The sequence below is a fragment of the Rhodamnia argentea genome, chromosome 11, assembly GCF_020921035.1.
Source record: "Rhodamnia argentea isolate NSW1041297 chromosome 11, ASM2092103v1, whole genome shotgun sequence".
NCBI classification, from domain to species: Eukaryota; Viridiplantae; Streptophyta; class Magnoliopsida; order Myrtales; family Myrtaceae; genus Rhodamnia; species Rhodamnia argentea.
This window is the reverse complement of record NC_063160.1, coordinates 9,680,091-9,705,997: the sequence shown is the minus strand read 5'-3', so window position 1 is coordinate 9,705,997 and position 25,907 is coordinate 9,680,091. Positions and strand designations below refer to the sequence as shown.

The following is a 25,907-nucleotide window of genomic DNA, read 5'->3' as shown; positions in this document are numbered from 1 at the left end:
TGCTGGCCACCCACCAGCCCCGTGAACCTTCAAGACCCTATGGTGCCTTTGCCTTGCCTCGTTAACCCAAGACTCCAGCTGAACCGCCACCAACACAACCCGTTTTCCCCGTTCCAACCCTTGCCTTGTTCCGAGCGTCACTGTTCACCGCCGGCCGCCGTTGTTTCGGCGGTGTTGCCATTGTTCCCGCCAACTTCGGCTACCAGTCACCACCCTTGAACCTTATGCGGTTGTCCCGGAATGTCGCCGCCCTTTAAGGACCCTTTAGCCTAGTGTTAAAGTTCGAGGAACTCGAGAGCTTAAGTTGGGTTGCGAGTCGCCAATCGTTGTCACCACTCGAGTTGAGACCGCCCGAACTAGTTTGAAAGTAAGTTAGCTCCTAACTCTTGGTTAGGACGTTAATTACATTCGGAATTAGATTAATTAGCTAATTAAGGTGTTTAGGTAGATTAATTACGGTCGGGCTAGATAGAAATATGGTTTAGGCTAAATGACCATAATTATTTAAGCTTAGTCAATTAGCTAGGTTGTTTGTGGCTAATTGGTGAATAGAATTGATTAATTGTGTTGATTGATATCGAGCAAGTGATAGGTAAGAGATGAGCGCGTGATTGATTGTCAATTGTGATTAAAAATCGAGTAGTTGCAATTGATAAATTGATTCTTGAATTATTGAGTGTGAATGCTAAAGTGAACTGTTGTTTGCCGTGGGGGTCCGATTAGAGGTTAATCTCCCCAAATTGCTTGATTTGGCGGTCGATATAATTGTGCATTCATGTGACCACGTATGAGATCAAATTGCATGATTTTGCACGAAAATGGCCTTGGGCCAAGTATTTGAACATGCGAGTATGAGCATTCAACCAAATTCAAAGAAATGAACTAGCTGGTTGTCGAAGTGCTTGAGTGGTCACATAATTGGATAATTCCGACAATCATTATTTTCTGGTTGGTGGGTCCCGCCAATCATTGTCTTCTAGTTGTTGGATGCACGTCGGCCATTGTCTTCGGGCTGTTCATTTGCTGGTTGCGGCTTGTGAAGGGCGGAAGCCTTTTAAGGATTCCCGTTAGCTCCGTCTTGTATCGATAATCATTGTTTTCTAGTTGGTTGAGGGGAGTCGCATGGATTATCGAAGCCGTTGTTGCCAAGTAAGAGAGAATGGCTGATCATATTAGGAGAGCACCAATTGACTAGTGTCTTTGGACCTATGGGTTGGTTCGATAATAAATGGATTACGTGTTGTGTCCTAGGCATGCAAGTGCTGTGATGCTTTGCCAATGGATTGATTGGTGTGGTTGATTTGATTGTTGAGTCGAGTCCGCATCGCATTACGTGTGGCTTGGGGGGTAAGCTTGCATGTAGTTGAATATTTGCTTTGTGATGATGTGACTGGTTATTAGGATATCCGAGCGAATCAACACCTTAGCGAGGGTTAGGCATTGGCTCACCGAGATTTATTTCTCACCCCGTGGTTTAACCATTTCAGGTCCCAAGTGATGGAGCCCGTGATGTTAGGGCATGGTGATTAAAGTAGTTTTTGGGAGTAGATGATGGTTTAACCTTACCAGATTATGTTTCTTTTTGAGGTATTGGCGAGCCACCCTAAAGATTGAGGTTATTTATATCTTCCGTAACTCGGTAGGGTTAAGAGTTATCTGCTTTGGCTTTATGAATAAAATTATCTTTTGTGAAATGGCTGTGGTGATTTTCCTACTACACTATCCATGTTGATCTAATTGTTTGGGCGTGTTGCACGTTCTGCATTGTTGACACCTAAATTTTGGTCATCCTTTTTAGTCATTAACCTTTGCATAAAAATTAGGGATTAACTTTAGCCCTTACAAAAAAAAAATAATTAAATCATCTTGCATATAGTTTGCACTTAGTTCATTTTATTTTATTCTTATAGCATGCATGTAGTTGCATTCGATCGACGATGAGCGAGATAAAACATATTGGACTAAGTGGGCGTGAATCAAGAGGGAAGTGGGCAGAGGCGGTTAGAAAAAGAAAATATAAAGGGATGTGATCAGATTTGTTGAAACAGAATTGATCTTCAAAAGATCTTAAACAGAAAAGTTTTTTTAAAACATCCAAAAGAAAGAGAAACCTGCTAGTCTTGGCTTATAAAAGGCTCTTTGGTTCACGCTCGGGGGGGCTTCGTTCAGGAAAGGTAGAAGAGGAGGAGAGGGCAGAAAAATCGAGGGGAGAAAAGGTTAAAAAAAGGGGTCCACGATCAGAGAGTGAGAGAAGGAGTCGTCCAGGGAGGTCCACCATTTGAGAGCATTCGTGAGGAAAATTGGCTCTAAAAGGTGAGAAAAACACGTGAGTTCCACTCTTGATGACGGCCGAACCAGGTCTGAAGCGAGTTCCACTCTTGACAACGGAGCTGCTATCCGGACGTGCACGAGTGAGTCTCCTTACGTTGGTGTCCTTGCCTACGGTTCTGCTGTTATTGTTTCACTAAAGCCCTTCCGATGTGGTATCCAATTTGAGAAAAAAGCGATACTACCATCATCGAAAAAAGTGAAATCCTTCGGTGGTTTCTTTTTGTCGTCTTTTTGCTTGGTCAATAGAGTCTAAAATTTATATTCTTTGGTTAATTAACTACAAAGTCTACCATGTTGACTAATTGAATCTTGAGATGGGATTCGGAGAAGCCTTGGAGGGGGGTGCGGTTGTAGTGCATGCGGTGAAACACCCTCACCGGTTGACCACCATGAGCGTGATCGTAGACGTTTGAGCCTTCGGTCTCCCGCACGTGTCAACTCTCACCATCGCCACACGTGAGCCCCCATATATCACGTCCAAAGGGTCCTAGGTCGAGCTGCAATTTTTATGCAAGTCAAAACAAAAGAAAAGCAATCTTTGAAAGGCAAGGTACATCCTCCATCTCGAAATTTGATTAATTTGAGGATGTTTTTGCATATTCCGAATATTGCATATCTTGGAGCATAAGTTGCAAATGTCAACGCATTTATTGTGTTAGTGTGTTATCTTGCATAAACACAGGTCGATTAGGAAAATCTCCTAATCCGCAACTTGCCACACAAGCAAGGATTTGAATTCAACCGTTAACCGTAAGATTACGGATTAAAGATTGGATTCAGATATTTGCGAAATAAATCGGTTGAGATATCCACTTTCTTGATTGATTTGATTGGCATAATATCTTTAGAATGAATATTCTCTTGCATGATATTTAAAATTCTAAAAGATATTGCATTGCATTTTAGACAAATTTGCATCCTTAAATTAAAATCATGTAGATATTCGCACGTTTATTAATTTTAGAATGAGTTAATTTAGATTTGCATTTTAGGATAGAATATGCATATTTGAGTAGATTTTCATGTCTAAAATAATTTATCTTTAATATGTTAGGGATTAGGCAAACCTGAACCTTAAAATATGAAAGATAATTATCTTTAAGCATATTTTTATTTAGGGTCATTCATTAATCCGAAAATACAGAAAAATAAAACAAGCTTGCCATGTCATTTGCATGCTAGGTTTAGATCATATAGAATTTGCATGTTTCGATCTTTACGTCATGTAGTAGACCGTAACATCATTTGTGCATTAGTTTCATTTAATTGCATGTCATCCAGGTTAGTCATGTAGTTAGATTAATTTCATATGCATGCTTAGGATTTCCATGCATTTAATTTAATTCATTTGCATCTTAGATTAAATTCATGCATTGCATATAAGTTAGTCTTTATCCCTTTAAAAAGAGAAAACTCAAAAGCGAGAACAATTTGTCTTGGCGTATGCTTTCTGCAATTACCTCGACTTTTGGATGTTCAATTAATTGATTGTGCAATTGCATGATAACCTTTGTTAGTGACTTAGGTTAAAATCAATTAATGTTGCCTGACAAAAATTTTTCATGAAATAAAATGGTATCGAAAGGGCGTTAGAGTAATCTAGCGTAATCAAGTCCCCGGACTTAGGATCTCCGGTTCGTAGAAGTAATTTAGTTCTCTCGCTAATTTACTTAGGTTTCTAATCGACCTACCAAAAACGATTAGTGGCGACTCCAATTCAAATATCTTTGCATGTTAAGTTGCGATTTGGTATGGACTTGGGAGAGTCCGAATTAGGTTAGTTAAATAATTAACCTAATAATCCATTAGCCTAGAAACCCGATTTTTAGGTTGCGACAGCTTGGCGACTCCACTGGGGAATGATTTCTTAATTCTTTCAAAATAAGATTGATTGATTAATCACTTTAGTTTTCGGAAGAATTAAAAGGAACCTTAGTGGACTTAGGCCGACAATTTTATGAAAAAACTGCATTTTTGTTTGGCAATTGGACTCCAGGTAAGTTCTTAACCTTGTGTTAGATGGTCTTGCAGATGGGAGATATAAGGGGTGGAGTGTGTGGCTAACCCCTTTGTTTTGCAGGATTGGAGTTTGGAATTTTTGTGATTATTTCCTGTAATTTTGAAGCGGTGTTTGCATATTATTTGTTGTGCATGATTAATTGCTTTAGCACTACACCACACAATAACCCGTGGCTGGACCCGGGCCACTAGTTTTAGGATGGTATTGAGATTGGTTCTAGCGTTCACCGTGGGATCATGGTCGAAAGTTAGTCCAAATTCAATCCCGAATCTTTTTCCAAAAATGAGTTTCAAAAATTAGAACTCATGCCCGGTAGGATTACCGAAGCAAGAGTTATGATTTTTAACTCGAGAAGCCGAAGTGAAATGACCCGGCTAATCCCGGTTATATCGTAGGATTACGATTAATCTTGATTATGTGCGCGAGATTGTCGCCTTGCCGCAAGTCTTTCGCTTCAATTTGTCAGCCTCTAGGATAGATAGAATAAGGTTAACTCACGAATCATGTGCATGTCCATGTGATTGTTTATCTTCCTATCCTACGGTAATGTATGCTCCTGAACTTTATCTTGTCTTATGTTATTTTTTTTTGGGTCGGTCCATGATACTTAGGTTTGTGGCACGTGATCTATAGACAATGGGGCATTCGGATCTCCGTTTCGTGTACGTTCCGAAGGCCGAGTTGAAGCAGATGTGGGGTCATTTGAACGCCGATGCACGGAATTACGTCCTTAGCCGTATGGGTAATATGTTGCCACTTTTGGACATCGGATTACAGACTGGAGTCATGCAAGCACTTGCATATTTTTGGTGCCCGACTATCGCTACCTTTATTTTAGGTGTGACGAGATATCATCCTCTTCGCATGGTACGACAATATGGGGTTTTGCGGGACATTCCACCACCACCGGGGCCTGATGCTTTTCAAGTCCAATTCGTTGCAGCCGAAGAATATGCAACCGAGCTCAGACATATCGATCAAGTTTGGCTCAAGTCCGAAACTCGCCAACTATTGCTACCCGAAGCGGAGCCCGAGAGAAAGGAAAGGCTTTATCATGCTAAAGCCCAATATATCCAGCGTCATTTCATACCAGCCCATATGCTCCCGAAGTTCCCATTCATGCCCGTGAAGCCCACTCGTGAAGCCGAGATCGAGGCCTATGAGAAGAACGCGCAAAAGGCTAAGAAGCAAATGGAGACCTTGGCTAAGGAAAATGCACGACTTCGGAAGGAATTGGAGGCCCGTTCATCTATAGATCGAGTCCTCACAAAGAAGAGAAAAGCGACTTGATTGCCATGTTTAGGAGTCATTGTTTTGTTCTTAGTTAGTTTCTTAGTCGTAATTATGTTTCATGATTTTATGGGCTTTTCTTGTAATAAAGGTTACTGTTCAGATCGACATTCCGGTCTTCTGTAAATGTTATTTATTTATCATCAATTCGACTTTAAGTTCGTAAATGTGATCTTTTTTAATCATTTTTCGAATTGACATGAATTTTCTCGTGAGGATTGACGAAATTGGAAATTTCCTGATTTAGTCCTTTATTTTGTTTTGGGGTCTAGAGGATGTCATGGACCGACTCGCTATTTTTACTTGTTATATTCATTTCGATCAATTTTTTTTCAGGTAATTTACTACGGATCCTCCACATTCTTATAACACTCGGTCGGTGACAAAAAGAAGAATGGCCAATCAGCCTGAGATTGTGGCTATGATCGATGAAAAGCTGAAAGAACACATGAATGCAATGAATGAGCATGTTGCAGCTACCATGTCCAAGATGATGAATGATTTTATGGCCAAGCAGCAGCAAGTCAATGTTGGCTCTCGGTCCGAGATTCCACCTCCAGCACACCAAGGTCGTCGCGGCGACAAGGCTCATGCAGTGGATACCGACCCAACTTTTCACTCGGATGATGTCATTTTGACCGATACTAGTATGTCTCCGGCAGCCCATGTTCATCATCCACACTTAAATGATGAGAATGTCAAGTTGCTAGCAAAGCTCGACCAGAGGTTGCGAGAAGTAGAGGGAACTCAAAGTGTTCCGCCTGTCGATCTGTCCATTTTTGCCCGGGTTCAAGTGCTCGAAAAATTTAAGATGCCGACCTTTGATAAGTATGATGGCATCTCAAACCCAATTCAACACATCGAGATGTACCAGGGGCACATGAGCAGATATATGTCTAATGAACCTCTAATGATCCAAACTTTCCAAGCAAGCTTGAAGGATGCCGCGATGAGGTGGTACACTAACCACCAAATTAACCGAAAGGACTCGTGGGAAGAGATGGCGAACCTTTTTGTCAAGCATTTTAAGTTCAATCTCGATGTCACCATTACACGGGAAGATCCGGAGAGAGCTGAGCAAAAGAAAGGCAAAACTCTAAAGGAGTATGCTACTCGTTGAAGGAATATGGCGGGGCAGATTATGCCCGAGCCATTAGAGCGAGATTTGATGAAGATATTCGTATCAACTCTCCCGCATGCAATCCGTTCACGTATGCTGATTACAGTGGTCCGGACGTTTAGTGAGCTCATTTGCATGGGAGAGGAAATTGAGTCCGGGCTTAAGAAGGGGTGGTACGGTAAGTCAGGTGCATCTAGCAAGAGATTTTTCGGTAAGAAGGAGAAGGAGTCCATCCCCGAAGTCAACATGACTTATGCACAGAAGGCACCAGCTCGAGCCTCGAAGTTGCAATTCACCACCTAGCAGCCGACCTCTTATGGGCAGCAAAGCCGGCAGAACCCACGCCGGCAGCGCAAACCGCGCCGCTTTACTCCACTCCCCGGGTCACTTTCCCAAGTCCCGGCTGTTTTACAAAAGAAGGATCTGTTGTCCTCTGAGCCGCAGCGTCCCAATCCCCCGAAGTATCCTAGGTATAATCCCACGAAAAAGTGTGATTATCATTCCGGCGAAATGGGTCATTCGGTCGATGATTGTCTTGTACTCAAGCATCGTATCCGGGATCTACTTGAAACCGGCGCATTTGCATTTCAATCGGCTGGTAAACCCAATGTGCAGAGCAACCCACTACCGGATCATTCGATCAATATTTGAAGAGTCATCGATGGAGACGGCGCTGGCCCTCGATAGCAATCATTTTTTTTAGTCTTTTCATTTCCCCTACGTGGAAACCTTTACTGCTTTCTAGGATTTCCCTTTTTCATGTTGCACTTTAGGATTTGCATTTCAATAAGATGTAATTCATTGATTTGATGTCAATAGAATTACAGAACTTTTTCATTAAATTTTGAAATCTTGGTAAAGTATCCCAAACCAACTTGATGACAATAACCAACGATTGAAAAATTTTGTCATCTATGGTAAGTACTGAGAGTTGGGCTTCTCAAGAATTTTCGTCCCAAGGTATTCGAAAAAAAAAATGTTTTTTGAGAAAAATTTTGGTCGGCATGCCGTCTAACCTTGTTTGTTTTACTAATCCATCTACTATATGTTCGGGGGCAAAAGGGGATATTTTTAACTCTAACTATGCACCAGCCTGATCATTCCAGGACATCCCCGCACATGAATGTTGAGCATTAAAGCAAGCTAGAAATCCCGGGCTAGTCCCAGTCCATTGGCCGCTTGTGGCAATCCATGCTTTGTCCTTAACCGATCTTTTGATCGTGCTGTATTAGCCGACGGAAGGCGGGGCAAAACCAAGGCCACCCGATCTAAAAGGGAGTATCTCTACAGAGTTTGACAAATTCCGAAGAAGACATTTTGTTTTCTTCCTTCTCACAGGATCGGGAATAGAAGTGAAGCCTCCGTTAAAGGCCAGAAGTTAAACTTTCAATGTGGGCATAACTAGGGGGCAATTCCATATTATGTGTACCTGACAGAGCCTGTCCCAACGAAAATGGGGCAAATTGACAAGTGAACCCGGTCTTAAAAAGGGAGTATATTTCTCCTCTACCTACTTGGCTCCGAAAGTGACACTTTACTTTTTTTCTTTCAGGAGCATATGACTAACCATGATGGTCGTTGCTGTTAAACAAGCCAGGGCATCTCAAAGTCTTCACTTGACTTGTTTCGTGCATGTTTCTCTTTATATTGGGGCAGATTCGGGAACAAGCCACTTCTTGACTCAAGGAACAGACTCACCGACTTGTTTGATTCTTTTAGAAGTTCGGGGGCAATCCATGATCACCCAATCCAAGAAGATTTTCTTACAAATTTGAATATGTTTGCATAATTTGTTCAAATTAAGAAAATGCACAAGTTTTTCATGAAACATGACAAGTTGATTCAAATTGCTACATTTTGCATACTTAAAAGATGCTCATATTCCATGCATGGTTTATTGAGGAAGGATTTTGATCGGACAATCTGTTTCGTTCTAATGAAACAATCATATTATATGAGAGACATCAGAATGATGAAAGGCACGCCATTTCCATACACGTCCGTAATGTTAATCCCAGTGCGAGTTGAGTGAAAATTTCCGTGCCGACAAGGTAAAGGGTTATCTCGAGAAAAGTATGACGACCAAAGTGATGGGAGGCATTCATTTCTGCTATCCAAACACTACAAGTTATCCTTTGCTTAACCCATTTGAGCGGAGATTCATTTCTTATCCCTGTCAAGAACAACCCCACATTGGGGTAATATCTCATAAATTCAAAAATAGTTAGAATTTTTCTTGCTTTCACTTGTATCAATCTTCAAGCGTATTTACTGCATGCAAATTCCGTGTTAGCTTGAGTGCCTTAGATATGACGAAGAGCATTTCTTTCTATCTCCCTACACACTATATCCTTTGCATACCCAATTCGAGCGGTGGATTCATTTCAACCCAATTGGTGATCATTCCCATGGTGAACAAATGAAATTAGCTCGAAGCAAGTTCGAAATGATTTGGGGCAAGTGGAATCTCAGAAGAAGTCAAAAGGCGCAAGGGGACTCCATCAAGCAAAGTTCTCTCTCAAAGAAGATCTCTCTCTCTAAAAAAAAAAAAAAAAGAGAAACCGAATTCTCTTGAAAAAAAGAAAAGAGAGAAAGAACTCCTCAAAGATTAAATTCTCTCTCTCAAAAAAAGAAAAAAAAAAAAGGAAGGAAGAGAGAGAAAATCTCTCTCGAAAAAAAAAATCAAGGAGAGAGACCTCGAAAAATTTTGATATACAAAATTGCTTCTTGAAAGGAAGTCATTTGAAAGGATCCCAAAAGGAGTTCGCAAATTGCCAGAGCAAAAGTCCGTGATGGAGGTGTGATAAATGATCACCAATCCCAGTTTCTTCCAATAATAACCTCTTGATGAAAATAGGCCATTCATTTTAAGCCTACCCGAACCTACGTTACAACCCTTACCGAAGTCTCTTCAGATTAGGGCACTTATGTTAACGTAGAGTTTTAAATGCTTATAAATGTTGCTCGAAGAAGTGCGAGCAAGATTTTTCTATCTCATTTTGCGGGGTTCCCGACTTGTAAACCCGAAGCAATGTGTGATATCAATTCTTTCAAAGCCGTGACTCCCATGAGTCCCCATTGTTAAAACTTTGACCAAACCTGCATTTCAGTCCTTCAAAAGACCTCTCGGATTGGTCAGGTCATACTGATTTCGAGAATATCCCGACCCTCGTCAAGCGCGATGAAGAGAGTCCGAGTGATTTTTATACCAGCATCAAGGGTCAGGTCAAAAGCTTTTCATTGAGAGCGAGTAGAAAGTCCTTTCTGATTGAAGGCCCTCATTTAATGTGATCAAATTATCAAAAGGACGAAATTGATTTTCCGATTGATAAATTCCCTAGTGAAACTTGGTAGTGCAGGCAGATTCATGAATTCTGTTTCCTTTGCCCATGCGCACGTGTTATTTTAACCCTATCTCAAGTAAAATACAGGTGCAATGCAATTAACTCTATCATTTTTTATGGCGTAAGAAGAATTCAGGTACGTCTCCTAAATTATTCTTCATTATTTCACTTTTTTGTGTCTACCCAAGAGAACAGGTAGCACAATCAATTTCGTGTTCGCCCAATGGAATATGCGACATGATCTCTCTCATATGTTCACCCAGTGGAATAGGTGACATACTTTTTTGTGTCTACCCAGTGGAACAGGTAGCACAATCCATCTCATGTTCGCCCAGTGGAATAGGCGACATGATCTCTCTTATATGTTCACCTAGTGGAATAGGTGACATATTTCTTTGTGTCCGCCCAGTGGAATAGGCAGCACAACCAACCTCATGTTCACCTAGTGGAATAGGTGGCATGGTCCCTTTCGTGATTGCCCAGTGGTATAGGCAACACGTTTCTCATTTCTTCAAATGGTTTTTTTTAAAATCACATCATGCGCTGTTTCGCATCCGTCGGAAATTACGGGTAACGGGCAGGCAACCATGTACCTTGAGAACCTTACTTCCAGTAGAATAGAAGTTCGAAGATCAAGGGAATTCAAGCATTATAAAGGTTCCCCTCACTTGGGCGCTTTTTGTATGCGATCCGTATGTAAGGCTCTTTTACCGCTCCGCATGAAGTAAGAAGCCTTAGCATACATTCCTTATTGCTTGCATTTTGCATATCATGCATCACCGCATTTGAAAATTGGGATAAAAATCTTGCAAAAAAAAAAAAAAAATCATTCATCATTTGCATTGTCAAAATTTAGGCTCAATTTTGTCTTTGAGCGAAACCTCTACGAGCTTCCAATCAAAGAGGGGCAGCTGTTGACACCTAAATTTTGGTCATCCTTTTTAGTCATTAACCTTTGCATAAAAATTAGGGATTAACTTTAGCCCTTACAAAAAAAAAAAAAATTAAATCATCTTGCATATAGTTTGCACTTAGTTCATTTTATTTTATTCTTATAGCATGCATGTAGTTGCATTCGATCGACGATGAGCGAGATAAAACATATTGGACTAAGTGGGCGTGAATCAAGAGGGAAGTGGGCGAGGCGAGTTAGAAAAAGAAAATATAAAGGGATGTGATCGATTTGTTGAAACAGAATTGATCTTCAAAAGATCTTAAACAGAAAAGTTTTTTTAAAACATCCAAAAGAAAGAGAAACCTGCTAGTCTTGGCTTATAAAAGGCTCTTTGGTTCACGCTCGGGGGGGGCTTCGTTCAGGAAAGGTAGAAGAGGAGGAGAGGGCAGAAAAATCGGAGGGGAGAAAAGGTTAAAAAAAGGGGTCCACGATCGTAGAGTGAGAGAAGGAGTCGTCCGGGGAGGTCCACCATTTGAGAGCATTCGTGAGGAAAATTGGCTCTAAAAGGTGAGAAAAACACGTGAGTTCCACTCTTGACGACGGCCGAACCAGGACTGAAGCGAGTTCCACTCTTGACAACGGAGCTGCTATCCGGACGTGCACGAGTGAGTCTCCTTACGTTGGTGTCCTTGCCTACAGCTCTGCTGTTATTGTTTCACTAAAGCCCTTCCGATGTGGTATCCAATTTGAGAAAAAAGCGATACTACCATCATCAGAAAAAGTGAAATCCTTCGGTGGTTTCTTTTTGTCGTCTTTTTGCTTGGTCAACGTAGTCTAAAATTTATATTCTTTGGTTAATTAACTACAAAGTCTACCATGTTGACTAATTGAATCTTGAGATGGGATTCGGAGAAGCCTTGGAGGGGGGTGCGGTTGTAGTGCATGCGGTGAAACACCCTCACCGGTTGACCACCATGAGCGTGATCGTAGACGTTTGAGCCTTCGGTCTCCCGCACGTGTCAACTCTCACCATCGCCACACGTGAGCCCCCATATATCACGTCCAAAGGGTCCTAGGTCGAGCTGCAATTTTTATGCAAGTCAAAACAAAAGAAAAGCAATCTTTGAAAGGCAAGGTACATCCTCCATCTCGAAATTTGATTAATTTGAGGACGTTTTTGCATATTCCGAATATTGCATATCTTGGAGCATAAGTTGCAAATGTCAACGCATTTATTGTGTTAGTGTGTTATCTTGCATAAACACAGGTCGATTAGGAAAATCTCCTAATCCGCAACTTGCCACACAAGCAAGGATTTGAATTCAACCGTTAACCGTAAGATTACGGATTAAAGATTGGATTCAGATATTTGCGAAATGTTTTCAAAAATCGGTTGAGATATCCACTTTCTTGATTGATTTGATTGGCATAATATCTTTAGAATGAATATTCTCTTGCATGATATTTAAAATTCTAAAAGATATTGCATTGCATTTTAGACAAATTTGCATCCTTAAATTAAAATCATGTAGATATTCGCACGTTTATTAATTTTAGAATGAGTTAATTTAGATTTGCATTTTAGGATAGAATATGCATATTTGAGTAGATTTTCATGTCTAAAATAATTTATCTTTAATATGTTAGGGATTAGGCAAACTGAACCTTAAAATATGAAAGATAATTATCTTTAAGCATATTTTTATTTAGGGTCATTCATTAATCCGAAAATACAGAAAAATAAAACAAGCTTGCCATGTCATTTGCATGCTAGGTTTAGATCATATAGAATTTGCATGTTTCGATCTTTACGTCATGTAGTGGACCGTAACATCATTTGTGCATTAGTTTCATTTAATTGCATGTCATCCAGGTTAGTCATGTAGTTAGATTAATTTCATATGCATGCTTAGGATTTCCATGCATTTAATTTAATTCATTTGCATCTTAGATTAAATTCATGCATTGCATATAAGTTAGTCTTTATCCCTTAAAAAAGAGAAAACTCAAAAGTGAGAACAATTTGTCTTGGCGTATGCTTTCTGCAATTACCTCGACTTTTGGATGTTCAATTAATTGATTGTGCAATTGCATGATAACCTTTGTTAGTGACTTAGGTTAAAATCAATTAATGTTGCCCGACAAAAATTTTTCATGAAATAAAATGGTATCGAAAGGGCGTTAGAGTAATCTAGCGTAATCAAGTCCCCGGACTTAGGATCTCCGGTTCGTAGAAGTAATTTAGTTCTCTCGCTAATTTACTTAGGTTTCTAATCGACCTACCAAAAACGATTAGTGGCGACTCTAATTCAAATATCTTTGCATGTTAAGTTGCGATTTGGTATGGACTTGGGAGAGTCCGAGTTAGGTTAGTTAAATAATTAACCTAATAATCCATTAGCCTAGAAACCCGATTTTTAGGTCGCGACATGCATGCGCTTTAATTTTGTGGGTCGATAGTGTACACGGGATGCATGCGCTCCGATACCACCTTAAAAGGGGACATCACGCCCCGATCCTCGGACCCACGACATCCCTACCAAATCCCCTCAGGTCACGAATGATAGCGTCCCAAGTACACTATCGACCCACAAAATTAAAGCGCATGCGGAGGGGATTTGGTAGGGATGTCGCGGGTTCGAGGATCGGGGCGTGATGTCCCCATTTAAGGTAGTATCAGAGCAAGGTCGCCTTGATCCATCCGATCATTGGCTTGGAGCAATAAGGAGCGATGGGAATTCGGATAGTTAATAGATTCTTGAGTGTTATGTATGTGTTTGATATCTGCGCTTTGAATTGTAGGGTCACCTTTTGACTGCACTTGCTATGGGATATGCGGGACTCCATAATTTACCCGCGAAATGAGCGAACGCGGTAGAAGAGCACCCCGAGGACCCCGAGTTAAGCTTGCAAGGCCGATTGGGGAAATCTTAGAAGAAGAAGCCAAAGCACCGCGTGCCGTTGGGCCGCTTGGATAAGGTTGACTATGGCTGGGATCCTCCAAGCACCGGGAGCTATTAGAGACCTTACGGGCCAGCGAGTGAGGAATTAGAACGCCGCTGCCATAGCCGCTGCTTCTGTCCTACCCGTGAATAAGCCAGCTGGAGCTGCAAATGATGGGCGCCCGGCTCAAAGACCGGTAGAGCAATTCTTTAAGCTGAAGCCACCTAAATTTGTTGGGAGTGGAGATCCTCAAGTCGCCACTTCGTGGATCGAGGAGCCGGATAAAGCATTTAACCTGTTGAGGTGTACCAATAAAGACAAGGTCATCTTGGCTGTGTACCGATTACTAGGGAATGCAAGTACATGATGGAGAGCTTCCAAGGTCAGAGTCTTTCCCGAGGGTATAGTCCCGACGTGGGATGCTTTCGTAGAAGTATTTAATGGGAAGTACTTCTCGGACACCGTGAGAGAGCAAAAGATGGCAGAGTTCTTTCGCCTGCGCTAGAACCAGTTGACATTAGATCGGTATGAGGCCAAATTTGCTGAACTATCTAAGCATTCCTCGAGATTGATTGAAGACCCCGTGGATAAGGCCAGGAGATTCAGAGATGGGTGTTGACACTTGATTTTTAATCAATTTTTCTTTTCTAAAATTCACTAAAAATTCACAAAAAATCAAAAAATTAAAAAATCAACATTGGAAGCCTTGGCCAAGCATAAGGAACCAATTTGGAACAAAAAATAATTTTTCATATTTTTCACATTTTTTAATATTTTCGGAAAATAGGAAAATACTTGAAAATTCATAAAAAAATACCTCACGAGGTCACAAAAATACACAAAAATGTTCAATATTTTTCTTTTAATTCCCTTTTAATATTGACCTCAAGAAAAATCAAAAATTGAGTTCAATTTTAGGTGTTCCTTCATAACGCCTAAGGTTGAATTTTCATAAAAAATACCAATTGAGTCTTTTTATTTGTAATTCTTGCACATTTTAGGTCTAGACATTCAATTGCAGTCCATTTGAACTTCAATTTGATCAATTACACCCTCAATTGCATGAATTGCAAGAATTAGGCAAAATCCCCAAAATGTTTGCAATTTAGTCCCTAGGATTGGCAATTTTTGAAATTATTCATAGCCTAGGGACTATCATGGTAAAATCGGACTGTCTCCCTAGGTTTTCATATGCTCTGAATCAATTGGCATAGGTCTCATGATCCAATTTGATCAAATTGACACTCAATTGAACTTTTTCCCAATTTGCCAACTTAGAAAAAATTGGGGTTTTTGTGCAAATTGATAGAAAATTTTGGGCAAAAACACTTTTTTAGATAATACCCAGGCCCCTAAGTGCAATTTTGGGGTTTAATTGTAAAAATTCGCAGTCAATTTTGATTAATTTTGAAAATTCAATGAAATTCATTGTTTGAACCAGGTTCAAACCGGTCGACCACCGGTCGGACCGGTCGAACCGGTCCAAATAGTGTCGTCTTCCCCAATTCATGCGTGCATTTTGCAGGTTCCAGAGCTGGGATTCAACAATCAAATTGAAGCTCGATTCGAACCTAATCCGACTAATCACATTAGGGCTTTTGTGGCTCAACTCAAGAGGAATCGATTGCCACCAACACCGGGACCAATCGTCACCGGAGAAGCACCGGCGACCGAGTCAAAGGTTCAGCGCACACAAAAGTCAACATTTCGTAAAAACGCACAAATTCAAGCATAATTCGTGACTAACGGAGAACCAAATGGAGTGTGTCTTCATGCCCGTCGCCGTCCAACCTCCGGTGACCAAAAATCACGTGATGGCGCACGTGAAGACAGCTCGGCAGAGCTCGCCCGTGCGCGCGCGAATTCGAAAATACGAGTATGAAAGGAGAAGAAGATTCCGGATCAAAGGGAGGCTCATTCCGCTCGCTTTGGCATTAGAATAGAGAGAGAGAGAGGTTCGGCGAGGCCATAACCGAGAGTTGCGAATCGAGGCTTCCAAACTTCGTCCCGGCCAATCCAGGCCAAATCGGAGCATCGCACCGCCGCAGAAGTTCGCTTGTATCTCTAGGAGTCGATCGAGCCAGCTCATTCAATTTAGGATCTCCGAAAACGGTGAGTCGACTCTCCGAGCTTCATACTGTTCGATCATGGCATCTCGTGCTCCCGTGTTCGATTATTGAAATTTTTGTGTGCCTTTTGCTTCTCATCACTCTCTAACCACGATCGCATCTTGTTTGTGCATCAATTTTGCGTGAAAATCCTTAGTCGAGCCTCCAACACTTCGAGGTCCGGTTGGTCTTCGGCCGGACAAATCCGGCGACTCCGGGCTCGATTGGAGCTCGAGGTAAGAATCCCGAACCTGATTTGAGTGTTTATGTAGCTTCGATTGAATAGTTATGCTCTGGTTTGTGTATTTCATTTTTCATGGCCGAGGTCTGTGTAAGTTAGATTCATAATGATTCCGTGGATGAAATCGTGTAATTCTCGAATATGTTGATCTAGATGTTGATACGAGTCGATCGGTCCTGGTTTGGGGTCATTCCGGCGAGATCTCGCCGGAGAGTTTCTGACCGTCCGTCGCGTTGTCGCGAGGTTGAAGACGACGAGCCGACGTGGCGAGTCAACGGGTCAACAGGCTTAGGTGTCTTCATGTGATAGGGCCGGCTCGGATCCGAGTCGGCTCGGCCGTTGGCGCAAGCGGGCTGACTCAGATCCGATCCAACGGCTGAGATTAATCCGTGAATTTAATTCTCAGCCGTTGGATTGTTGTCATATATTCAATATATAGGTTAGAAAATAAAAAAAATCAAAACGGTAGCGTTTTATATAAGTAGTCCGATGTCGTTTAGGGCATAGAAGGAATGGACGACCCAGATTAGCTCTAGGATCAATCGTGACCATCCAATGTTTTAACCTACACGGCGTCGTTTTGTAGTTTAAGGATTCAACTGCCCAGATTAGATTTTATTTTGAATCACAGCCGTTCGTTGATTTAAGTTAGGCGACGTCGTTTAGTTCATAGGTCCGAAGCGTCGCCGTTTTGTGTACGAGAGGAATGAACGGCTTAGATTGAGCCCCGTAATTCAATCGTGGCCGTCCGTGTTTTAGATCGATGCGACGCCGTTTTGTTTAGCAGATGATCGACGGCTGAGATCAATTCCAAGATTGATCTCGGCCGTCCATTTATTTTCTTTTATATTTGAATATTCAGAAATTAGGTTTAGAAAATTCAAAAAATTAGAATAAATACATATACGGTACCATATGAGTGTTGAGCGAGATCTACGGGCGGTTCGACCTGGTTGACCGGTCGTTGACCGGTTTGACCCGGTCCAAAATATAAAAAAGTAATAATAAAAAAATAGATAAAAATTTCCAAAAAATCCAAAAAATTGCAAAAATACTTAGAAAATTCATAAAAATTACCAAATTTTCACAAAAAAATTTCTAAAAATTCCTAGATCGATTCGGGACTCATAAAGTCTGGATCGAAAATTTTGAGACTTCGAGGGTCGATCTATGTCAATCCGAAAAATTCCCAACATTTTTAGAAAATAAATAAAAAATTCAAAAAATTAGAAAAATTAGAAAAATTTCATAAAATCACAAAAAAATGGGAAATGGCCACATTCAATTGGCCCGACCCCAATTTTGTGATTTTCGGGTCCCGAACCCTAAAAAATGACCATTCTACCCTTACGGGCCTTTCGCCCCAAATTTTCCCGAACCATCCCCGGAACCCGAACTCGTTGTTTACGTGGGTCGATAGGACCATTTTAGATATGCCTATATGATTGATTGATTTGATTGACTTTGATTGTCTTGATTGCGCTTTTAATTTTTCCGATTGTGACTTTTAGAATAGTAAAATTCCCATCCGTGTGGACACTTAGAACAGTTAGGGCCTACCTCACCCGAAATTTCATTTGCATGAATTCATAGGTTAGAAAATCACTCGACATCGGTAACCGAAAGGGCGTCGATGAAAATCTCGGCGTAACCAAGTCCCCGGACCCAAAAATCTCTGGTTTTCGCGGAACCGAACGGTTTCTCCCGACCGCTCGGTAGGGTTTTCCGATCATACCCTCCAATAAATTGATCGGTGGCGACTCCAAATTGCATGTACACATTGCACATGCCACCCGACCACACTAAGGTCGATATTGGATAAATTTTCTCTGACATCGCGATTCGAGTAATGGGTCTTGGGAGAGACTCGCGATCCCGAAAGATCCCGCCGACAACCGGGGTCATACATAAAAAAAAAAGGGGGATCGGCTCATTAACCCTCACACCACCGGAACCTTATGGAAAATTTTCCGGAGGGTCGCGACAGACCGGCGACTCCGTTGGGGAAGAATGGTTGCTAAATCATTAAGAGGACTTAAGCCGATAAAAATGTTGAGTGCTTCTAACCCCGTTTTATGCAGATGCTCTTGAAGATGAGGTACGTCCATTAACAAAAAGTGTTAAATGTTGATGCAGATGGGAGTTATAAGGGGTGGCGTCCGTGCTAACCTTTTTTGATGCAGATATGGAGTTTCGGGTTGTGTTTATTTATGCACATATTGAAGCGGTGTTTTGAAATATAAACCGCCGTGCATGTCTTGCATATTCCGAGGATCACGACACTGCACACACAAGCGCCTAAACCCGAGCCGCGAAATCACCATTTAGGTCGCCATAGATAGGGATCGGTATGCAAAGCTCTTGTGTTTAATGGCACTTGGGTTGACCATATTTGATCCCGCTCGCTATGCGAGATTGATGATCCTACCCACTTGTTGTTTGATTGCGCTTGTGGGCGGCTCATCGGTTCGTATAGCGGGAGCCTTTTTAGGTTCATACCCGAGCCTTTTTGATTTATTTAGAGTTGAACCTCACTTGTCTCATGTGCATGTGAAATGGACGGTTGGTATACCTAAAACCAAAACCCCAAAAAAAGAGTAACACCGGTTGGTAAGGCTTTTTACCCTCTTTAGTTTGAACTTGTAAATTTAAATTTTGCATACCATGCATTTCCACGACATATCTTCACCATTTGTAAGATCGTTTAAGTGATCGGGGTTGAAGGTCAAATTTTCCTTTTTTAGGATAGATGGCGCCCCGAGGTCATATTGATGTACCCGACGTATTCACATGGGAGCGGAGAACCGTCCGACGCAAGGACCGAGTACCCGTTACTTTTCAAGTCTTTGGATTTGTTCATGGACGGGAGCTTAACGGACGGAACCGTATTCGTAGCGAGAGTTGCAATTATGCTCGTTGTGGACGCCATTTGGAAATCAAGCGCGAAAAGGAGAGAATTTGGGATTTGTACATGAAATTGGCAAAGAGGCCTCGTGCAACCAAGACGGCCCCAAAGCACTCTCCAATTAAGAAGAATGAAGTCATCACCGTATCCTCCAATGATGAAGAAGATGTCAAGCTTCTCGAGATAGTAGAGATCTCATCGGATGAGGACACCATTCCGATTGCCTAGTTTAGTGCGACTTTGGGGCATTTCTAGGATTCATTACATGTTGAGTCAATTATGTACTTTCATTGACATCTGTTGTCCGAACATCTTTAGATACTATCATGTTCTATCTCTTTCGATTTTATTGTACTAGACTTGTGAATTTTATGAGTGGACAAATTTGGAGTTGTAAAAGCGACTTTTTACCTCGATTACACTTAAACGATCCTAATCAAATTACATGCCATCTTTTGGGTGAGATTAGGTCCATAACTACCCTATTTGGCTTATTTGGGTCAAATGGGAGTAGTTGACCCTCATGTTACCAAAAGATGACATGGAATTTGGTTAGCACATTTGCATCACATTTCATGCATATGCATATTAAACCCGTGGTAATTGACTTTAGGATCATCATCTTTGCATTGTTTTAGATCATGGGGAATGGAGACATCAAGATCATTCCGGTACCACGCAAAGAACTCTCTATATAGTGGGATCGCCTCGACATCGTCAACAAGGCATACGTCAAAGGACATTTAGGACGATTAGTGGATCTAATCAAAGTGGAGTATCAACCGGCCCTCATTCAAGCGCTAGCCAAAGCATGGGATGCACGCACAATGACCTTTAACTTCCAAGGCTTGGAATTGACCCCTACGCTCGAAGAGTATACCGCTATCATTGGGGCTAAATTTGATGACCATGTAGCTCAACCCCCTTTGGATATGGACTCCACTCGTTCTCTATCGAGTTTTCTCCGTCTTAAAACTTCCGAGATAGAAAAAGTTTATAAATCCAATTCTAACAAGTTCACCTTCTCATTCCTTTTTGACAATTATTCCTCTCTACCCACCGAAACCGGTCATAAATCGGGAAAGGTGTTCATTTTGGCCTTCTTTGCATTCGTTCTATTCCCAACCTCTAGAACCACTTTTGATCCTTCTATTGTCCATATAGCCAGACAAGCATGTTGTCGCTGGGATTATTCGTACATGATTCTAGCTGAGACCTTTCTTTCCCTAAATCGTTCCAAAACTTCAAAAAAGGCCGTTTTCCAAGCATCTAATGGACTACTCCATATGTGGTTCACTTCTCATATAAAGACCTTCCAACTCCGAGTAGGGTGTTATGAGATCAACGAGCACGTTCACCCTCTTAGATCTTTCCTCAAGTGTCAATCCCTTGTACCCAAATACTCATTCAAAAAGTGGGTTGAGCTATTAGACAATTTGAAGCCCGAGCACATTAGATGGCGTTTGACTTGGCCCAAGATTGTGGAGGCTCGCATTATTGGTGTTGAAGATAGCCCTATCCCTTTATTGGGATGTACTTGCACCGTAGCGTATTGCCCTATCCGAGTGGTGAGGCAATTTGGAGTTCTACAAGAGGTGCCGCCGGATGTTTGTCCCGGGATTTTCTCATTCGACATGACACGAGGAAAGCTCACCAAGGAAGCAAAGAAGTTGTATCGGGCCCGAATCAAACTTATACTTCACGCTTTGAAGAACTCCCCGTTATAACAAGTAGAGTGGCCCGATTATTTGGATGACGAGATGAATATTCATAGAGCCTCCAAGGAGTATATCCAGAAGTTCAAGGAGTATCGCCAATCAATGGTTGAGCCATATGTACCTGAGTGCGTATCTCCTCGCATTGAAGAGGTGGAGTCCTACGATCCAGAGTACATAGTACCGTACGTACCGGGCGTAGAGCCGTACATTCCCGAGGATCCAGAGCGGTGGATGTCGGAAGAAGGAGAAGACCCATACCCGTGGGATTCCGACGGATCAGAAGAGCAAGAAGAGTGGAAGCGTCCTCGACTTGGATAGATTCATTCCCCCATTTGGATTTTCGCATATTTGTTATCTTTTAGATATTTTTGATCAATTTGGTTTGTAATAAATACGTATTATTCCTTTTATGAGCATTTCATGCATATATATAGAAAAGTCAGTTAGAACGGATCAATGTCTCTAAATCCTTTAATATTTTCCATACCGATTTGATACTCTGAAAATAAGTGAGTGATAAACACAAGGACTCGTAGTAAGACGCGCAAATTAAGAATGGAACAGGAAGAACTCGCACCTCGCGTAGGCAATCCGGAGAACCAAATGAATGTGATAGCCACGATGGTGGCAGAGATGAAGGTGATGATGATTGCAAGCCGGGGTAGATACCCCGTTGATCCTAATTCCCAAGCCCCTGCGGGCTCCTACGATGGAACAAACGCTAATCCGGCACCCGCCGCTAATCCCACTACGAATCCGGAGCGACCGCCTAAGGATCCTCCTATTGTGATAGATCCGGAAAAGAAGGAAAAGCAAGTCCTCAAAATGGAAGAAAAGATCAAAAGGCTTGCTAAGATCGAAGAATGTTTGGTGAGTCGGGGTTATGAACTCTCGAGATTTGATAAGGTTGCGCCGTTTGAAAAGATTGAGGTTCTCGCCGATTACAAGGAACCGGACTTTGTGAGGAAGTATAATGGGGCCGGGTGTCCCAAGGCGCACCTAAAGTATTATTTGCGCCGAATGTCGCAATTCTCGGACAACATTCCGCTATTGATCAACACCTTCCAGGAAAGCCTATCTGGGCGAGGCCCTGGCGTGGTTTATTGAATTGGTGCCAGAGAGGCTCGCCGATTGGGACAAACTAGCAGACGAGTTCCTTCGGCAATACAAGTTTAACACTTTGACCGCCCTCTCTAGAGAGGATCTTCCGAGAACCGTAAAGGGAAAGAATGAGGCCGTTCGCGCCTACGCTCGTAGATGGAGAGCATTGGTCGTGCAGGTAAAACCGCCCGTCCCGGAAGAAGAACTAATAGATCTTTTCCTCGGGGCACTTCCCTTCGAGTATTTCGATAAGTTAAACACCTCCGGGTGTCGGACGTTTGCGCACCTAATCAAGGTAGCAGAACGCCATGAATGGGCACTAAAGGAGAAGAAGATACCCGAAGCGCCTTTCGGATGTCAATACCCTTTGAGAAGGGATAATAGGGAGCAAATCGGAGAAGTAGCCTTTGTCCCTAACCCGCCAAAGCCTAGAAATTTCTCACTTTCTACCCCTACCCAAGGAACGTCCTTCCGGACTGCTTCCAAACCATCAGAATTTAGAAGAAAGAACCAACCTGTTTTCACCCCACTACCCCGACCCTTATCCAAATTATTACCCATGCTGCTGGAGAACCGCCGAGTTGCAAAAGAGCTACCTAAAGCTCACCCGCCAAGATTTCCTGGGTTTGATGAGACCCAGACGTGCATATACCATATGGGAGAAAGGGGACATAACGTGGACAATTGTCTCGCTCTCAAGTTCAAAGTACAAGCGTTGATCGACGGTAAGGTTTTGGAGTTTGATAAAACCGAACCGAATGTGCAACGTAACCCGTTACCCGAGCATCGCGAGGTGAACGCGATTTTCGGCGGCGAAGAGGAAGAGGTTCCGGAGTTCATAGTGGATATGAGTAAAATGCGGGATATCTTGACATTGGCCTCACAATACCCGGAAGGAGAGAGTATTTCCTGGGAGCAAAAGGAGGCTTGCTTGGAAAAGTTGATCAACTTGGGCGTTATAGGGAGAATGGAAGATCCTACTTTTAAGGGTACCTATGTGGCTGTGGACATGTTGTCCGAGGAATTCGCGATGAAGCCTACAAGGGAAGCTGTTTTGAAAATACCCTCGGGATATTTGATGAGCATCAAAGATGGCCAAGAAATTGAAGAGATAGACGAATATGAAGTCCGTCTGGATAAAGCACGAAGAGGCGATAGAATATTTTTGCAAAAGGCCTTAGAGAGAGGCGAGATAGTGGATAACCCGGGAGAAGATAGTGGTGGTTACAACTTTAAAGTGTGGTATTCGGCGCCCCCAAGCTTTTTCGTTGACTCTGGAGAAATTGTTCTCGACGGGTGGGGCGGCATGGATGACCCCGAAAGTGAAGAATTTGTGGGAACGGTTGATGAAGCTAAGAATCAAGAGGCCCCTCGGAATGAACAGGAGAATCGGGAGATAGACATGCGGGTTTCTAATCTAGAAACTCACATACGTCATTTGACAAACATGGTGGCGGATTTGTCACAATTGATGACCAAAAGGAATACCATGGCGGTAGAAGAGAACATGCAGATTCTGGAAATACAGCGGGCTATAGAGACGCAAAATCGAAAGATCGCTTTACTGCAAGAGCAAGGTGATGACGTGTTGAGAAAGATGGATGAGTTGAAAGAGATGATTATGCCACTCACTCAAGCTAGAAATGTTCCGCCCCAAGGCGTGAACCCGAGAGTAACCTTCCGCATGAAGTATAATGGCGCTGGGTGTCTTCCCGCGCATATGTCATATTACCTTCGCCAAATGGTTGGCCATCATGAGGATGATGAAACGCTGATCCGGAATTTCGGACGTAGTCCGGCGGGCCCCGCACCGGTGTAGTTCCAATCAATCGATCGGGACTGGGTCCCGAGCTGGGAAGATCTATCAGAGCATTTTATACGACATTTTGAAGCTGGAATCAGAGGTTATTTCACTAAGGCTAATTTGTTGAACATCGGGAAAGGGGAAGATGAGAGTTTTGAACTATTCGCTAGAAGATGGAAGAAGCATGCGGCAATGGTGCAACCACCACTATCGAGAGGGGAGATGCTGGAGTTCGTGTTGAAGTCATTTCCGGCTGAATATTTTGACCGCATGTATGCATACACGTATTCTTCATTCCAACATCCGGTGGAAATCGGCATGAGGATTGAGGGAATTATCCCGAGAATTAGAAGAAAAAGGCAAAAGGATCCGGATGAAGAAAATGCCACGCCTGTAAGGCCAGGTCCGTAACATAACCCCGATGATGTCCATGAAGATGAGATGAACGGAATGGTAGATACTCCGATTCGCTTTGTTATTGATCCGAATAAGGTGGACAATTGGGAAGCATTCGCCTCAGAAAAACCGTCAACGTCCGAACCACCGGAGGAAGTCGGACCAAGAAAGATTAAGTTGCCGCCCGTGGAAGAGTATAACTCAAGGGCGGTTCACTGGGATTATGGAACGGGCGAGATTGACGCCATAATGAGATCGGGAAGATGTTATCCACCAAGAGAGGCGGATTCTGAAAAGAAAGCCCCGACTGCAGAAGAAGTTGAGAAGTTGCAATCGGTTGTGAGGACCGGTGAATATGAGGTCGTTGACCAACTGCGGAAAATGCCGGCACGGATTTCCTTACTAGATCTCTTTAAAAATTCTGAAAAGCACAAGAATGCCCTCTTGAAAGTGCTGGATGAGGTCCATGTCCCGGAGACCATCAATGAGGTTCAACCGGGGGACTTCGTAGGTGCTATCCTCTTGAAAGACCAGATATCCTTCTCGGATGAAGATTTCCCAAGGGAAGGACGTGTCCACAACAAAGCTCTTTATGTCGCTATGAGGTGCCATGGAAAGGAGGTTCCTCACGTTCTGATCGACAATGGTTCGGCCTTTAATCTCTGTCCCTTGAGCACTTTGAGAAGCTTGGGGATAAATGAGGATTTTGTGAAGACATCCAAGGCCACTATTCGGTCATTTGACGGAGTCTCCAAGAATGTCGTGGGAGAGATTGAGTTGGACATCTCTATTGGACCGGTAACTTTCTCCATACCATTTCAAGTGCTGGACATCCCTAGCGCCTTCACCTTGCTTTTGGGAAGACCATGGATTCATGTGTCCGGAGCGGTTCCTTCCTCTTTGCATCAAAAAGTGAAATTCGTGGTCAAGGGTCACCTGATCACCGTCCATGGCGAAACGGGACATCGGGTTTCTTTAAAAGGGATGGTCTCGTACATCGAACCCTCACGGGAGGAAGAGCTGAGTTATCATACTTTTGACATCGTATCTGACATGCATGTATCGCCAGATACAAAGATAGCCACACCGGAGCTTTCAAGACCTACGACTATGGCGGGAAGAGTGCTACTCTCAAACGGTTTTATACCGGGTGCCGGATTAGGGAAATACGGTCGGGGAATCCTTAACCCTTTGAATTTGAGCTCGAATGACCACAAGGTTGGTCCGGGTTATAAGGGAGTGATAAAGAATGATACGGGTCGAGGCCGAGGTCGAAACAAGTGTTATGGAGACCAAGGAGGCCGTGGATGCCAAGGCGGCCGTTTTATAGGCACCGACGCATGGAAAGCTAGAGGAAAGATGTTTGAGAACCCCTTATTTGAGGTGTTTTCCAAAGGGGGCAAATGGCTGGAAGATGAAGACATCTCTAAAGATGCAGAGCTTGATTTGTTCAACCCGTTCCTGGATAATCGGGTGCACGTGATCATTGAGTGGCTGGAGGATGATTTCCCCACCCTTGAGTAAAAGGCTCTTTCCGAACTTTATCTTTTAATGCATTTTGATTACTGCATTTAATTTCAAAAATTTTTGTTGTTTCAACACCCTTTGAGTCGCATGCTGCGATCCAAGAAGTGCAGATCTGTATTGCTCTTAGTTGCATCTATTAATGAAAATCATTTCAAGTTTTATTA

At 42.5% G+C, this 25,907-nt stretch overlaps 1 long non-coding RNA gene across 1 annotated transcript; it reads left to right on the top strand.

Annotated features, from left to right (window-relative positions):
* The first annotated feature begins 383 nt into the window (after positions 1 to 383).
* On the top strand, positions 384 to 21,096 carry LOC125312884. Its single transcript, XR_007196953.1, has 4 exons — positions 384 to 397; positions 3,618 to 3,621; positions 4,333 to 4,874; positions 21,087 to 21,096. It is a non-coding gene; the product is annotated as an uncharacterized LOC125312884 (long non-coding RNA).
* The last annotated feature ends 4,811 nt before the right edge of the window (positions 21,097 to 25,907 follow it).